Source organism: Camelus bactrianus, chromosome 15 (assembly GCF_048773025.1).
Source record: "Camelus bactrianus isolate YW-2024 breed Bactrian camel chromosome 15, ASM4877302v1, whole genome shotgun sequence".
NCBI lineage: Eukaryota > Metazoa > Chordata > Mammalia > Artiodactyla > Camelidae > Camelus > Camelus bactrianus.
Window position 1 is genome coordinate 34666253 of NC_133553.1, and position 17626 is coordinate 34683878.

General features: G+C 50.4%; 1 long non-coding RNA gene across 1 annotated transcript; it reads right to left on the reverse strand.

The window, feature by feature from the left end:
• Positions 1-27: 27 nt before the first annotated feature.
• LOC141579839 (uncharacterized) lies at positions 28-16251 on the reverse strand. The gene is made up of 4 exons (XR_012511844.1): positions 13624-16251; positions 12494-12676; positions 10953-11093; positions 28-2381 (listed from the first exon to the last, which is right to left on the reverse strand). It is a non-coding gene; the product is annotated as an uncharacterized LOC141579839 (long non-coding RNA).
• Positions 16252-17626: the final 1375 nt, after the last annotated feature.

Sequence of the window (17626 nt, forward strand, 5' to 3'; positions counted from 1 at the left end):
AAACAAATTAGCCCACACGAGCGCCACTTAATTTTTAGTTCTTTAATTTAACAAGTGCCTGGAGTCTTTCAAGAAGTCCTGGTTGAGCCTTCTTTACACCCAGGAGCCCAGGAGGAACTGTCTTTAGTCAGTTACAGCTCGAGATGGCCTGGTGACGTGGCCATCACCAGCAGCCCGTATTGGCAGAGTGACCTTAGAAGGGTGCGTGTCCAGTGAGCAGTGCCCATGTGTGTGACAGTCAGACGGCAGGAGCCATCTCACAGCAGACAGCGCTAAGGCTTTATTGTTCCTGCACTGTAAAGTCAAACTTGCAATCTGAACTTTAAACATTTTAATAATAAAAGTGTAGCACTAATTATACCCCTATATAAAAAATTATATTTCTTGTTGTATCCCAAAGGACATATGTATATGGCAATATTTGGCTTCAGCTCAATGTTTAACACGTGGCCATTCTACCTTTGGCCGAGGTGAGTATTCAGTGCACCTCTAAAAGGATCCTGTTGCATTTTTTGTCTTTCCTTGACTTTAACTGGGATATTTCATCTCAGTTAAAAACAGTGCCTCACATCAGAGCTGAACACAGGTTTCTTCTCTAACCGCTTCCTCACGCCGGTTCTCAGCCTCCTCCTGAACCATCGTTGTGGAGCCAATTACTGTGACCTTGTGGAGATGGAAGCCAAGAAATCCCACGTTTCCTCTGGGGAAGCAATGTCAGCGGGTGCCCGTCCCACTGGTGTCGAACCACTGAAGTCAGGTGCTATTAAACCACATGGTGCTGCCCCTTCCAGACCCCCTCCCGGTCTTCCTCCAGCAAAGAGGAAGGGCCTCAGCTTCTGTCCTGGTTGCAGGAAGCCTGCAGTCGCTGTCGCTTCTCTCCTGAGCCACACGTATTAACACCCAGAGCCAATCCGGAGCCCTCCTCACTACTCCATGCTCCGGGTGGGGTTCTCAGCTCTCGTGCACTGGTCCAGGTGGTGTGTGAAAGGAGGCAGAGGAGTGAGGCATCAACAACCCACACTGATGGCAAGTGTCTGCAGCTGGGAGAGCCCACCATCCCCCACAGAATCACAGTGAATGGGTGAGCCCGGATTTCAAACGTCCTGCCACTTGCCCGATGAGTTCACGGCACTCCTGTGAACCAGACCACTCCTCCATTAGTGTCACCTCGCTGAGTAAGGACACAGGTCCCTGAGCCATCAATGACGTTCTCTCCACGCTGGGAACCTCCTGCAGGAACTTGCACACTTCCGCTCTGGCCACATACATATTCCCTGCCTTCATGGTAACCTCCATCTTGTCACATTTCAGAGAACAGTTTGCTGTGTTTGTCTGCCCAAAAGGCTGCCTTGGTTATAGATTATAAATAATTTCTTTCCAGAGTTTCAAGCTTTTCTTTAGGGTTACGTTATGTATGCTCCCTGCAGTGTGCCTTTCTGGGAGAATGTTCCTGGGGATGAGTAACTTTGGTTTGCCCAGATGGTCTTCCTTTCAAGCATTTTCCATATTTTAAGGATCCCTTATTCTTATATATGTATGTTTTTTCAAAGAAGTGTGTTTGATTTGAGATTTTAGGCTGAAACACTGCTTTTTACTGCAAATTTCTGCCCACATGCCATTGTTTCATCTTCTGAGGTGATTGGGGGAAATCGGCCAGTTAGCGGAGATCCTCAGGGCACTGTTTCTCAAAGTAAGGTCTGTGTCCACAGTGTGTTCCCTGAAAACACAGGCTGCTGGGTCTTGTTGCAAACACACTGGTGAAACATTTGGGTGGGGCAGGAGGAGGTCCTGGAACCTGCATTTCTCCCAACTGCTGTGGGTGATCCTTGTACGCTGCAGGGTTTGAGAACCACAATCCCAGCTGAAGGAGCAGGTTGGGGGGTGAGCTTCCCAGATGTTTTCAGAGGCTGCTTTTCTCTGCACATCCTCTCAATCCATGGGACTCTTGCTGTAGGAAGACCCTGGGGCTGGGTCTTCTTGCCTGCCCTTGTAGCTGTCAGTAACTTTCACATGGTGCAGAATCCTGATGGCCGCTCTGAAGGCAAGCTGCACTGTCCTAGCTGGACTCCACGGAGATTAATCTGGCCACAGTGCCTAGGATGGGTCTGAATGGGCAGAAGAGGATGCTTGGGAGATTGGTCCTCCCCACATTTCTCACATGGAAGCAACATGAAAAATGACGACGTTGGAGCTGCCTGCTGAGATAAGCAGATGAGGTGTCCTTAGGCTGCAAGATGCTGGTCCAGAGGCTCCAGCCTCCACAAGCCTGGTCTGGCCACCCTGCGGGCTGAGACAGAACTCTTGGCACACCTGTTGCCTGTCTGTCTGGAGCCCTGCAGGGATGTCAGTTGCTCTTGTCCATGTAAGAAATGGATGATGGCCTGCAGGGATAGAGAGGAGAGGGCTCAGCAGCAGACACTGAGGGTAGGGGATTTTAGACTTAACAACCAACTAGATGTGGGGAAAAGAAAGGAAGGCGTCAGAGCCCAGCTGGGATGCAGGACGGTAAACAGAGTAATGATAGAGCCTGGCCTTGTTGCTGTGGGAGCTGTGCCTTTCGGTCTCACCTCTCTCATCTGTGTCCTGCCTGAAACCGCATGCTTTTCCCTGGTCATCTGTTCCAGCGGCTCCTCAGGGGAAACTGGAGAATAATACTGCAGACATTGGAGCCAACGGCTGCTTTCTCCTCCCAGCCCCTGCGCTCCTGCTAATGATGGTGAGGGGAGTATTTGGCATCGCCCATTTTATTTCTTGGTCGAATAAGGTACACACAAGCTAGGTACCTTGTTCCATGACTCACCCACCAGGGGCTGAGGTAGGGAGTTTATCTCCAGCCCTTTTCATCCCTGAATCAATGTTTTGCGTGTTTTTGCAATCACCACTGACACCGCCATCTCAGCACATGGACAGGTGATCTATTTGCTCTTTATATCAATCTCAAGCTGTGGGCAGGGCAGGCTTCTCAGTTGCATTTCACAGTGGAGGATTCCGAGGCTTGGAGGCTGCTAGGCTGCACTCAAGGCTCCCGGCCAGTAGGTGGCGAGCAGGGATCTCTGGCTCCCTGAGGACCCAAGTCCCGGGTTCCTTTGGGCTCCAACAAATTGCCAAATTCTTTGGCTCATGGTGCAGCCCTCTCTATGACCTGCACCCCCAAATCTGCCTGCTGGTCCTCAGCAGCAACACTACATGGGGTTGGTTTCCAGGCAGGGGAGACCCAAGAGACAACTTTGGTTTAAACCCAAGGGTGGATTATGTTTTGTGGAGCCTGGCGTTTATACAATTTTGCAGTGTCTTTAGGAAAAAAAAGGAAACATATACTACTCACGAAAAATTCAAAGAAAACCTGGACTATGCAATTGAGGGGCCCTGAAGATCATGTTCCGTTAGCTCCCCAGGCACCTGCCTCTGCTCAGGGCTGTGGAGGGCACGCAAAACCTTGGATCAGTCTTCCTTTTTGCTCACATCTTGCCCAGCACAAGTGCAAAATCACAGTATCCTTGCCTTTGAAAAAGGCAGTGTCACCCCAAGGCCCTTGAGGCCCCTTTCTGTATGTCAAGCTAATTATTAGATGATTAGATTATAGCTACAGTGTGTGCCGTCTGGGTCAGCTGCTGCTACTGCTACCAAAACACCCCGCAAGCGCCACATGACAGGTTTGCAAAGATGGGAATGACTAAGTGCTTCAGGCCTGGACGGTGAAAACAAGCTCCCAGGTCACCTCTATCAGGGAGGCACCTGGAGGCAGCGGATGAGTGGGGTGGGGGGCGTGGTGGGAGGAGGCTGTGGCAGGTACAAATCTCTTCCTCAGAGAAAGGGGAGCAGCAGAATTTCCTGAGCCAGCTATGCTCCTCACGTGCATCATTTCCTTTAATCTCCCAACCAGCCTTTTAAGGTGGGGGCTATTATCCTCACCAATTAACAGATGACTGAGGCTAGCAGGTGGTAGAACGAGTATTTGAACCCAGAACTCATGGTGAACAGCACCCTGGGCTAAGATCCCTGCTTGCTTCCCTCCTTTTCACATACATGGGAGGCCTTCTCCAGTATTTGTAAGTGACACCCCCTCCCCACTACCCCCAAGACCCGCCCACAGTCAGGACTTCCCATGGGCAGGGCAGTATGAGAAGTTATGCTGCCAACAAGGTGAGACCGTAGCGCTGTTCCTCTGGTCCCCAGAGAGGGGTTACATTGAGTTGATGATTTGCAGATGCGCTCAGTGGAAACCCTGGCACTCCATGGAGACTTCCTGGGAGAGGGGAAGGGAAGGAGGGCATCTGATGGGCAGGGGTGGATGGAGTAGTGAGGCAGCTGCAAGAAACTCCCACTCCCAAATCCAGCCAGAGCAGGTTCCTGATAAACTTTGTGTTTGAACAAAAGGATCTTCACCCACAAATGTTACAGGGTCCTCCCAGCCCCACACCCACCACACTGGCTGCTGGGGTGAAAGGATGATGCTGAGTTCTGCAGGGAAAGCAGATCCTGAACTTCTCTGTTGAGCAATCTGATGAAGCCTCTGAGCAATGTTTTCAAATGCATTAGAGAAAATACATAAGATTACAAAGGAAACCAATTGCATTGAAATACAGTTATCAAAATATTTCTGAAAACCTCCAATTTGCAATAAAGTATGGTGTCTGCCTCTTTGTTAACACATTCAACAAGATCTAGTGACAAGTCTAACAGCCACCCTCATTCCCAAGCCATGAGGAGCTTCGACAGTAATTTAAGATATCCGCCACCAGGGCAACTGCGATAGGAAGAGTATCTGTGATTTCTATTGGTGACAAATCACCGACGCTGCTAAAACATCTGAGGTCTGTTGCCTACATTCCAAGTAGCAGGAGATGCTAAATTTTGGCTGAAGGTTAGTGAAAATAAAGATGGAAAATTTTTTTCCCATCCTAGTTCCCAGACCCCTTGAATTCTGTCCCCACAGCCCATGATGGAAATCCATCAGGACAGTGCACACCAGCTGTCGAGCGCTTATCCCTAATGCTCGGCGTTCGTACGTTCTTCCTCATGGGAGCAGCTGGCGCAATTGGTGCTCATTCTCTGCTCTAGGTCCTGGTGATCAGTGAGGGGGAGTGTTTCTGCACATCTTTTCTCACTGGACTGTGACTAGGTGCTTCTTTAACCATCCCTCCCCTCCACCAAGGAAAGCTGCAAAAGGAGGCCTGTAGCCTTCCATTCTGGGTCCACACGACGTTATCCATCGGCCCAAGACCGGAACACTCACTCCCAACCCAGCCTGCCCTCCTGCGCACACTGCAAGCTCACTCCCCAAGAGGGAGACTCCAGAAGGGTCCGTCAGGTGGCCTGCTCTGCTCTGTCAAAATAACAGAATGTTTCTGCTGCAAAGGCATGCGATTAGGCAGCCTTCAGAGAGCTATTTTGGGATGAGAGAATTCTTTCCTCTCCCTCCAGTGGTTTGTTTTCAGACTCATTCACAGAATGCCACAGGGGTCACTTTCCCCTGCGCCTGCGGTGGGGTGGGGCGGGGGAACAGGGAGCAACATGCCTCCCCTGCTTCTCAGGGAGGAACTGCTATTTGTTTGCAACTTGTCAGAAGTCCCACAGCGGTGCCCAGTCACCTCTCGGGGGGCCCACTGTTTGGCGGGCTCCCAGCTCCGGCAGGAAGATGGAAAAGCCAGGACGGGGCCTGGATGAGCCCAGACAGCACCAAGAATGTCCAAGTGGAAGGAACCACGGAGGGTGTGCCACCCACCCTCCTTGTCACCAGATAAGGAGCCCAAAGCCGGGTCTCAGGGGGTCAGGGGCAGAGCCAACACTGGCAGCTCTCCTCCCCTCTCCTCCAGCCTGACCCAGTCTGAGCCGCAGGTGGTTCTCACCCTTGAGGGCTCAGTGAACCCTCTGGGCTGTGTCATAGCTCCTGCCACCCAGTCTGTAAACAAGGGGACCACAGATCTCCTGCCTGCAGGCTGTCTCTGCTTCGCCTGCCACTGCCGAGCTGCAGCGAGGAGTCTTCCCACCTTGGTGTCGGAGATGCTCCCCACCGCTGCCCTGGCAACCCCAGAGGTGGTCCATGGAAACGGCCCCCTCCCAAGGGTGACCCTGCACTGGGGCTCTATGGATTGGTGTGTCCTGAAGTGGACTAGCACGGGCCTCTCCAGCCTGTTTCCCAAGCTTGCACAGACCATACTGGCCTTTGCTTCAAACTCTTCCATAAGATGTCCCCTCCAGCCCTCCACTGTGGGCCACTTGCAAATGACTGCAGATCCGCCCTCTGCTACTTCCTTGAAGACACAGAGCAAACTGCTCATCCTGACCCAGCCCGGCAGGCGCCTCCGGGCCTTCGCTTTGGCCCTTCGCTCCGGCCCTCTCCCGGCTCCTACAACCTCCTTATGTTCTTACTGATCTGCAAGCAAACAACAAGCAACTTTTCTCTCAACTCTCCCCAGCCTCTGGGGCGAGGCCAAATCTGATGCCCCACGTCCGGTGTCTGTGCACACCCTCCCACAGTGAGGCCTGAAACCTCAGGCCTGGGGCCCCAGGCAGAGGGCAGAGCACACAAGTTCTCCAGGCCCAAGGCCCTGGGCTGCACCGGGGAGGGTGGTGTGGGGGCCCTTGACTCCTTCTTTATGGCTCTTTTCCCTGTGGGCAGCCCCCAGTCGCAGCTTCAGGGGTTCAGTGTCCTCACAGCTTTCTTCCTCTGGCCTATGAAATACTTTCCAGTGAAAGGGTTAAAGCTCCTTCGCCCAAATCGGACATGCCCAGCTCAGCCTGGAGCTCTCCCTGCTCTGGAAGATTGTCCAGGGAACCGCGCCTTCAGCTGGAAGAGCCCCGGGCCCCCACCTCAGGGAGCCACGGACTCACTGGAGGGTGAGTGGAGGCACTGGCCCTGAAGCAGGCCCCCCATGCAGAGCTGCGACGGTGGTCAGAGGTGCCCCATGCTCAAGCCACATGAAGCCCCAGGGTGGCTTCACAGGGCAGTTAGCTTTGCAGGACTGGTGGGCCAGTCTGTGACTAAAACCCTGATCTCCAGCCCCTCTGGTTTTGGCCTGGGCCCATTGCTTCTTGGTGCTGGAGATGGGGCAGGGCTGAGAGGGCCTCTCTGTTCCTATGCAGTTTTGGGTGCCTCCTCCAGAGCCCTCTGGTCCCTGGAGAAAAGGGTACTCTGAGTGGGCCCGAGGGTGGGAGAGCCACATAGGCAGGACTGCCCGCACACTCTCCCCACCTAGAACCTTCGAGGTCTGCCTCCTGCCTAGTGCCCATCTTCTCCTCACTATTTCCTTCCATTCCCTCCTGAGTTCCAGCCAGAACCACCCAGTGACCACACCCAAACTCCCAGGCTCCTACAGGCCTTGGGCCTTTGCACATGGCCTCACATGGCCTAGTCACCCCCAAGAACAGTTCAAACTCCACTGCGCCGCAGAGCTCCCAGGAAGGACTATGACTTGCTCTTTGAGCCCCTAGTGCCTGCCACAAAGCTGGGCTCAAAGTACATCTTCAGAAAATACTTAATAGACAACTTAATTAGGCACCGGCTCTGCACCGTGCACTTTGCACCATCCAAAAGCATCAGTGCTCTTAGTCCTTGGTAACTTTATAAGCCAGAGACACAGGATTGCAAGCCTGCCTGGCAGAAGAGGGGCTCACTGAAATGAACACACGAATAGGCAAGAGTCACGGAGACAGAAGAGCACCAAGGTGCAAGTGCGGTTCACGCGATGTCCTAAGTGGGCGCGCCCACCGATCCAGTGCGAGATCAACGTGGCGGGCTCCTCTTGGCATTTATTTTTAGCTTTTTAGTTTGCTGAGTTTACATTTTTTGAAAGTTTTAATGTGCATAATATATTTGGGCAGTAATTTATGCCATATAATTTAGAAATAAATATGCATTTATTGGAGGGCATGCTAAAAGATGTTTTACTGATAAGAGTATTGGATTCAATACACATTAACATATTTAAGACAGATAAACAACAAGGTCCTACTGTACAACAAAGGGAATTATATTCCATTTCTTATAATAACATATGATGGAAAAGAATCTAAAATAAAAAAGTATGTATATGTATAACTGAATTGCTTTGCTGTAAACCTGAAACTAACATTGTAAATCAATTACACTTCAATAAAAAACAAAATTAAAAAAATAAAAACCAAAAACAAACAAAGAAAGAGTATTGGATAAAAATGGGTTTAGACTATGCTGGCTGAGAGCCTTCTGGTACAGGGAGAATCAGGGGGGCTTCCTGGGGTGCTGGCCCCCTCCCTGTCCTCTGCTTCCCCCATGAAGAACACAACATCCTCAGTGCTCTGAATTCCTTCCAGAATATGGGGCCTTCACATCTGTGCTCCTAGACTAGCCACCTGCTGCTCCAGCCCCTGTCACCTGCAGCTATCACCCCCCCCCCCCGCCCCATGCCTGGGTAGTGAGCAAGGATGTGGTGCTCTGTCTGCCCTGCCCCCTCGCAGAAGGCCCCACCGCTGCCTCCAGGGAGAGGTGCTCAGAGCTGGAATGGGTCTCAGCCAAGCCAACCTGGGAGAGCAGTTCTGACATGGGGAATGCAGATGGAATGATTCTCTGTTCAGCTTTCCCAACAGAAACCACTTGGAATTGATGTCCCTGAACATACCGTTCCATGTTTCTGCTCAAACTCTTCCCTCTGCTGCCTAGAAGCCTTTAAATTTGCAAACAGCCCTGCCTCAGCGTTTGGGAGGTTAGAGCCATCCATCACCGCCATGTCTTATTTCAACAGGGATTCCTGAAGCCTCCACTGAGAGCCAGGCCTGGGAACAGGCACCAGAGTTTCCAGGAGGGAGGAGGGCAGAGATCTCCTTTTCAGGACCTCGTTTTAAACTTTGTGCCAGGCACTGGGCTAGCCACTTTGTAATGTAATTGGTCCTCCCAGCAGACCTGTGAGATACCGATGACCACCCTCTTTTTACAAATGAGGAAAGTGAGGTGTGGCAGGCTGAGTAATGCTCCTCCCCTCCCTTGAGATGATCATGCCCTGATCCACAAAACCTGTGAATACGTTCCCACACATGGCAAAGGGGCTTTGCATATGTGATTAAGCACTAGGGGGTGGGGGTGGAGATTATCCTGGATTATCAGAGAGACCTCAGGTAATCACAAGAATCTTTATAAGAGGGAGACAGGAGGGCCGGAATTGGAGAGAGATGCAGTGATGGAAGCAGTGGTCCAAGTGATGCAGGGCCACGAGCCAAGGAATGCAAGAAGCCTCCAGAAACTGGAAGAGGCAAGGAAATGGATGTTCCCCTGGATCCAGAAGGAGCGCAGCCCTGCAGACACCTTGACTTTAACCCAGTGAGACTGATTCTGGCACCTTTCCTCCAGAACTGTAAAATGATAAAGTTGTGTTGTTTAAGGCACTACATTTGTGGTCATTTGTTTCAGCAGCAATAAGAAACTAATATAAAGGCATTACTGTTCCCAAGGCTGCAGAGCTGGGGAGTGGCCAAGGTGGGATTGGAATCCCGGTCGGTTTGAACATCATCCAAAAGATATTAAGAAACTTCCCATCGGAGCTCAGAGCCCATGAGCTGAAGGTGCTATTGCTTGGCCAAGTAAGAGAAGTGTCCCTGGCCTCCAGCGGGGTTGGAGGGACAGATGCTTGAGGCACTGGAGGGGGGCTCCAGGCTGAGTCAGGAGGTGAGGGGACTGCTAGTTACCAAGAACCTCACAACTGCAAAATCACCCCATCGTTCCTCCTAGAAGACCCACAACGATCGGACAACCCTCTGTTTTCACAGGGCTTAGGACCCAGGTGCTGCTCCTGCAGGGACCACAGCTGGCTGAGGCTTCTGCGGGCGGGCAGGGCTGGCATGGGAAGCCAGTGGAGTGTCTACTCTCCCCCATGTAGAGGCAGGTGGCCTCCGCTGACACTCTGGGTAGAGACAGTGCAGCTCTGCCAGGACCAACCACGGGACCTCAGATGGATCTCCAAATCACTCCTGTCCTTAGTCTCCTCATCTGAAAAATTGGATGCCAATCCCTACCTCATAGGGCTGCTGGAAGGACTGACTGCATGTGGGTCTAAGGGGAGTCTCAGCTAGTATGCAGGGCGTGGTGACCATACCTCCCCTTTCTCAAGGACTGGAGTCCATTCTGGCTGGTAGGTGCCTCTGTTGTACTGGTGGCCAAATAATTTTAATGACATCCTTGAGTCTGAGTCATGGTTTCTTAGTTTCAACTACCTGCTCTAGCCTGTGGGGCTGCCCTCCTGTTCTGAGCTTTCACTCCCCTGTAACAGAGAGACGTGTGCTCCCAATACAGGAACATCTGGCGACCTGGCCCCTCTGGCCAGCAGCCCTTTAAGGAGCACCGTTTCTCTGGCTACTCCTCCCCTTCACAGTGATGCAAGGGGAGGCTGGGCGCAGACCTCCCTCCTTGCTCTTCCTCCTGCCTGTGGTCAGGAGCATGGGGTCGGTGGGGTGGGGGACATGGGGTGGAGGGCACGGGGGGCCAGTGGAGCAACAGGGGAGAGCCAGCAGTGGCAGCCTCTTCACGTGATTCTTCCCGGATTTGTTTTGCAAGTTTCATTTGGTGACACATCTACCCATGTCGCTATATTTATCTGTGAGAGAGGCAGGATATTTTTCAACGGATGTAATTTCTGGCTCTTTCCCTCCAAGAAAAAAAGTTTTTCAGTTTCTCATTCCTATTCATTTCTTCCTGCCTCTGTTTCTGCCTCTCACACACTTCTGTATATACACACCCATGCACATACACACGCAGATACACAGACCCGTGGTTCAACAGCTTCCACTCTGAGATTCTGTGGTTGACTCAGGCCTAGTTAACGTGGTAGATAAATGGACAGAAAAGCAGACAGAGAGAATAGAGAAAAGTTGAATAAATGACTAAACCCTCAGTGAAGAAATTGTGAGTTTGGTCTTTTTCTTTCCCCCTTCCAAGTTCACTGAACGCGCGCTAATCAGGAAGAAAATCAGGTGAGCCGTACCTGCCAGGGCGGGGGGCTGGAATGAGCAGCTGCTCTCTGGCTTCGGTGACGTTCCCGAGCAGACATGTCAGGCTTACAGCTGACCCAAGGCTGAGCATGGGGGTGAGAAATCCGAAGCAAGGTTCAGGCTGGCTGCGCAAGCTTGAGAAACACAACAGAAGGAGCTGCTACAAGGATGAACACCTTCGGTTCTGCATTTACACAAAAATAACCAATAACCTGCAAAGGTCTCCACGCAGTAAATCAGGGACCTCGGGAGACAGGACCTGGGGCCCCTGTGGCTGCATCATGCACAGATCCAGGGTGTGAGCTACAGGCAGCTGGAGTCATGGAGATTTTCTTTGTTTCTTCTAGAAGCTTTATAATTTTAGGTATTACACTTAGGTACCTTTAGATCCACTTTGAGGAAATTTTTCTATAGTGTGAGAATTATGGCTCAAGGTTTGCTGTTTGATTTTTTTTTTTTTTGCATATGGCAATTCAATTGTTTCAGCATCATTTATGAAAAAGAACATTCTTTCTCCATTGAATTCCTTTGGACTTTTGTGAAAAATCAGTTGGCTAAACATGTGGATCTACTTCTGGATTCTTTATTCTGTACCAATGAGATATATATATGTTATACATATAAAATATATTTTTATATTACATTAAAATATATTTTTATCCAAAAGTATACATATATAAATATATTTATTCACATACATTATTAAACGGTAATACTAATATTTTTAATATATATTTTCCTCCAAAACCACACTGACCTCATGATCGTGGCTTTATAGAAAATCAAGTCTTGAAATCAGATAATGCAACTTTGCTCTTCTTTTTCGAAATTGGTGTAGCTTTTCAAGTTCCTCTGCCTTTCCACATACATGATAGCATTAGCCTGTCAATTTCTACTAACAATTTTGCAGGGAGTTTTATTGGAATTGCACAAAACGCACAGATCAACTTGGGGTGAACTGTCATTACAGCAAGCCCTGACTTTAGAGCTGCCCTCTGTGCCTGTCCCTTTGGGGAAACTTCTCTTCAGGCCCTCCCTGCAACGGACTGCTGTTAGCGGTTCCTCGACACTAATTAGCCTGGGGTTGGGTGGGGTGGGGGTCGGGAGGGGCGGCCTCTGCTGCTCTGCTTCTGTTTCAGTCTTAGGCAGGTGCTGTCTTGGTACGGGGATGTTTCAGGGATTCCGTGCCCTCCTCATCTGTAGGGTACTTACTGTTCTGTCTGTAGTTTTGCCCCCCACACCCCGGGGTAGAGGCTTTAACTCTTTCCTTCTCTCAGCTGCCAGATTGTCACCTATGCCCTACGGACAGCATGGTTTGCTGCCCTTTTCCCAGTGGAGATATAGATATAGATATAGATATAGATATAGATATAGATATAGATATAGATATAGATATAGATATAGATATATATTCTCATTAGGGATATAAAGAGAAGAATTTGTGTGGGACTTCATGCTTTTCTGGTAGCATTGCTCCCCTCCCCAAGACCTGAACCGAGAGAGAGGGCTTCTTGGTCTCTCGCCCTCCCCTCACCTTTCTCGTGAGCATTCAGTGTGTTCCACGGAGAAGAGTCTGCGAGTGGGCGTGCGTTTCCCTGAAGCCTGCAGCCCCCATGCGGTCTGTGCGTTCATGCAGGTCCCACATGTGGCCTTTAGCGATTCATTGCAAGGTTCGGTTGGATTCTTCTTGCCAGATTGTATGGCGTCCAACATCTATCTATAACAGGTAAGCAAGGACCTGTGTCCCAGCTCTTCCTGGAGGTGCCTGTTTTTCCTTAAATTTCAGCTTAGTTTATTTCCTTCCATTTCCGTTCTTTGATGAGCTCAAGAAAAAGTGTCATTTTGTAAATTATTCAGCCTTTTTTTTGGTAAGGGTGAGAGCAATGCTATTACACTCTAAGCAGGAGTCAGAAATCTGACAGCCTTTTGTGTTTAAAGTCTAGAAGCTTACTTGATTGAGCAATGCTAGGAAATCTTTAAAAATAGAATTTGTCTCTTGACTTTGGATTCTTTGAGAGTACAAATCACTCTATGGCCTAGTTAAAGCAAGAGACTAACACAAGTTTTCGTTTTCTCTCATGAGACAGTTTTCTGTGTGTTCTTTGTTCTTGCATGTATTTTTAAATTTAAGTTTTGAATAAGATATACTATCATATGGTTTGAAATTCAAAAGGCTACTTAATAAAAAGTTTCTGTCCCGTTCCTCTTCCTCCACCACCCAGTTCTCACTATAGGAAGTCAGCAATACAAGGTTCTTGTTATTCTTTCAGAAATATTTTATGCAATTGCAACAAAATACCTCTATTGTTTCCCCACTTATTTTTACACAGATGGTGGTGCACTTCACACACTGTCCTATCGCCTTGCTCTTTCCACCTAGCAGTATATGTTTTGGAGATCTTTTCCTGATCTTTTCCTATTTTAGTGGCTACAGTGGGCCCGACTGTATGGGCTGCCGTTTCTCTAGTCACTCCCCGTTGACGGCCATGTACTTGTTTCCTGCCTTTTACGTTGTTTACGAACAATGTGGTAAGGTCATTTCCCTTCTGTGCAGAGATCAGCTGCAGCAGAAATTACTGCTCATGGACTATCCGGGTCTCAGGATATGTGTATTGGTATTCGAGGTAGTGCCAAACAGCCCTCTACATCAATTCACAGCCTTACCTACAGTGCATAAGAGTGCTGGTTTTCCTCACCTTGGCCCAGATAGAGCGTTCCCATACTTTTGGGTCTTTAAAATCTGATGGAGCAAAAACAGTATTTCAGTGCAGTTTTAATTTGCATCTGTCTTAGGAAGAATTAAGGGGACGTACTTATCTTGGTGAAAGAGACATCTTAATTTTCCTTTCTGCTCTCGGGAGCCTGGGGACCTTTGAGCCCGGTGAGGGTGGGGGAAGGGTGGAATTAAGCCCAGGATTAGGGTTATTTCCTCTGCCTCCTCCAGAGTCAGCCAAGCCTTTCTCTTTTCACCGTTTTTATACGTATTGGGTTCCTGCATGAAGTTTTATTGTGAGCAAAATGTTTCCATTATGTTACAAAAGTATTGATTGAATGCCATGCATTATTTTTTTTCTTTTTAGTGGAAGTACTGGGCATTGAACCCAAGACCTTGTACATGATAAGCACACACTCAAGTCACTGAGCTATACCCTCTCCCTAATGCCATCTACTTTAATCCTAGGAACAAAGACCCCATATTGTATCCCTTGCCTCTTTATATGCCAGGCTCCTCGGAGAAACTCCAGTGAACAGAATGGTGAGGACTTCCAGGCTGAGAGGAGTGAGAGACACCGTCAGTAAGACACACTTTGTAGGATGGGAACCATGGCCTCTGTACCTGACACATGAGCTGCCAGGATCCTCTGGGCCAGGGTAGAAGCTAACGCCGTGTGTAGCTAGACTAGCATGGCAGGGGTCTCCGTGGTGGAGGCGGCTCTTGGCTGGCCAAGGAACAGCTTCTGCACTTTGGGCTAAGCAGGGCATGATCCCCGAGAAAGGCCTGGAAACTTCTATCCTGAAAAGTGTGAGAGATACTAGTTTTTACCTTTGGTTTTCAGTACAGCATGGACACAGGGAAAGGAAACAGGATTCCATGATGAGACCAACACCTGGGAGGAGATGCCGGCACACCTGGGAGCCCAGGGCAGCGGTGGAAAGTGGGAGGCAGGAGGTCAGGAGGTGGGATTAGGTCTCCAGGAGGGAGCGGAACTCCCACAGTGAATCTGAGCCAGTCTTATCTCCTTCCTAAGGGTGGGGGCACCTGCTGACTTGTGGGCTGCAAAAGATACTGTAAATTTGCCTGAAAGATTAAATCATTTATCCTAGTTCATGCAGTTGCCACCTGCAATGTCTCTCTGTAAACTCCCTCTGCCTGGGCGGTGCTGGGCACCACCCTGTCTGTCTGGCTGGGCTGGACCATTCCTGCCAGGGATACGGAGGCTGCCCCACCCCAGCCCGCCTGCCTCCCTGGCCCTGCACCCCTACATCTCTCAAGAGCTGGAGCCCCAAACTTGACCGTGGCCACACCAGGCATCTCTCCTGCACTGGTGCACTGTCTCAGAGCGGCGGGTCCTTGGGCCTCTCCTCAGCACTGGAACTGCTGCTGGGTCCCCTGGACCCTGCACGGCCCACAGTGGCTCCTCCACCCTTGCACCGCTCGGCCTGTTTGGGGAGCTGCCATCCTGGGGTCCACGCCGCCAGAGGCAGGAGAGAGAGAGGAGGGCCGAGGTCGTCACTGGGGTGCAGGGAGACACTCTAGGTTAACCTTACCAACCAGCTCTGATGGCTTGTTAGCTTTCAGGCTCTGCCTTAAGCTCGTTAAATATGTTACCTTTGTAAACTCTCCTTAGCATCCCCATGAAACGACTATTTTTATCTCCATTTACTAGAGGAGGAAACTGAGGCCCTAACTTCAAACAAGAGCATCCCGCTGAGTACCACGCAGTCTGGAGGGCGGGGGACCCCGGCTTCTCAGTGGCTGGTCAGCTACCCTGTCCAGGCACCACCACGCAGACCCAGGCTTCTCCTGGCCTGCTGCCCAGTGAGACTCGTAGGAGGGAGAAAAGAAGGTAGGTGCTGAGGGAAAAGTTGGTGGTCCCAGGTATGCCCAGCCCAGCCCCTTGGCCGCCAGGCCCCAGCAGAACACAGGTCTGCATGTGTGCCTCCCCAGGAATATTTGGGGCTGAAGAGATTAAAGGCCACCAGCCTCAAATGCAATCACTAAAGAGTTCAGTCAAAGAAGGATTAGCTGGAGATTTGGAGGAAGTTTTCCACAAATCACAGCGGCCCCCAGGGGTGAAGATTATTGGGGATCAGAAGGGGTCCTGTTGGATGAGACAGAAACATGAAATTGGGTGTTTGCTTTCCTGGGGTGCCCAGCAGCCCCCAGAGAGCCCGGGCTGAGCCTCACAGCAGTGGGGGCGTTGGCCAAGGCAACCCTCCCTGGGTCGTGGGAAAGGGCGCCTGCCTGGGGTCGGGGCCCTGGCTTCCAGTCCCTCCTTGGGCCTCACTGTCCTCATCAGCCAGTGAGGCTCCTGGAACCTAGCAGAGGCTGCCAAGCACAGTGGGCAAGTGCCCGCAGGGGAGATGCTTGATTCCAGGCTCTGCCCCATTACAGATCCTCCTTCCTGAGCCCAGGATCCCTCCCCTGTATGAGGCAGGTAACTGAACCTCCTTCCATATGAGCTCACCAGGGTTAAAGAAAGGTGTTTGTGAAGTGCCCCCCATAACCCAGCACCCAGTGTGGTAAAAGCTCAGTAAACAGTCTGCAGTTACTGTCACCCACGGGTCCCTGCCAGCACTCACCTTCTGTGTGGTGACTGAGAAAGAGGGCTCTGTCCCACAGCCCCATGCTGCCACCTGGTGGTCACAAGGAAGGAAACAAAACCATCAAAGAGGGTGAGGAAAAGGATGTGGCGTTCTTACCCAGGCACCGTCCTACACTTTACGTGGATTATCTCAGGTAAGGGCAAGACACCTAACAGCTCATGTTAAATAAATGTGTACTGCTATTTACGTGGCCAGAAACATTACTTGTGTCATTTTATGCAATCTTACAAGACACTTTCAGGTAGAGATTTATTTTCTCTACCAAGTAGACAGCAAGGTTCAGAGATGTTAAGTAACTTCTCAAGATCACACAGCAAGGAAATGTTGGAGCTAGAACTGGAACCCTATCTGTTTGGAGCCGAGCTCATGCTCGTTTGAGCATCATGTGCTTTCCGCAGAGAAGCTCTGGATCCTCTCACAGGAGAGGGGATTTGGCAGGGAGGACAGGTGTGACCCCTGAAGACTCAGGGGGAATCAAGAGCTTTGGTCAAGAAGCATCCAGTTTTGTCCAGGATCAGCCCTGGACAGCTAGTGAGGGCAAGGGCACAGCCCTGCAATCTTCAGAGTTATCTAAGCACTTTGCAAACAAAGGTGGGCACAGAAGTGGGGATTCAAAAGGCAGAGCATAGAAGGAAATGCACATCTCTGGGAACCATGATTAAGGAGAACTTTCCATTTTCACTTTTATACTTTGTGCCCGTGTTGTGTATTTCTTCCAGTGCATTTGAACTACATCAAATAAAACATAGTATCATGATAGGAAGGACTTTAGAGATTTTATCATGCTCACAGTCAGCACTCAGTAGTGTATTCAGTGAAAGAAGGGAGGAAGGCATCCGATCTGGGGGAACCGAGGCACAGAGAGGAGAATAGGTGCTCCCAAGGTCACACAGCTTCCACAGAGTTGGGTTGACAACTTGGGTCTCCAGACACCTGTCCATTCTCTTTCTATACCACTAAATGCTACTCAGAGAGGCTACGGGCAGAGGAAGTGAGGGAAGGCCTATGTGCCAGGTGAAGGCACTGGGGAGCAAGTGAGGACTGTAGAGCACAGGAGGGGCCAGCCAGATTTATGCTTTTGCCAAAGAGCCAGTCCCTTCTGGTTCCTTCTGTTGGCTATGAGGTTTATCTGGAGAGAAGGAAGCAGAGAGGGAGGGACTGGTCCTCCAAATCCTAGACAAGGGTCTGTTATCATATCCAGACCTGGGCCATATTTGTTGTCCTGTCTCCTGATTTATTAAGGACACTTGGCTCAGTCTGGTCCTCAATTCTTACACCTGCCCCCAGCCTGCAGGGGGCTCCCCGAGGGAGATGGGGTGACAGAGATGAGCAACACGCT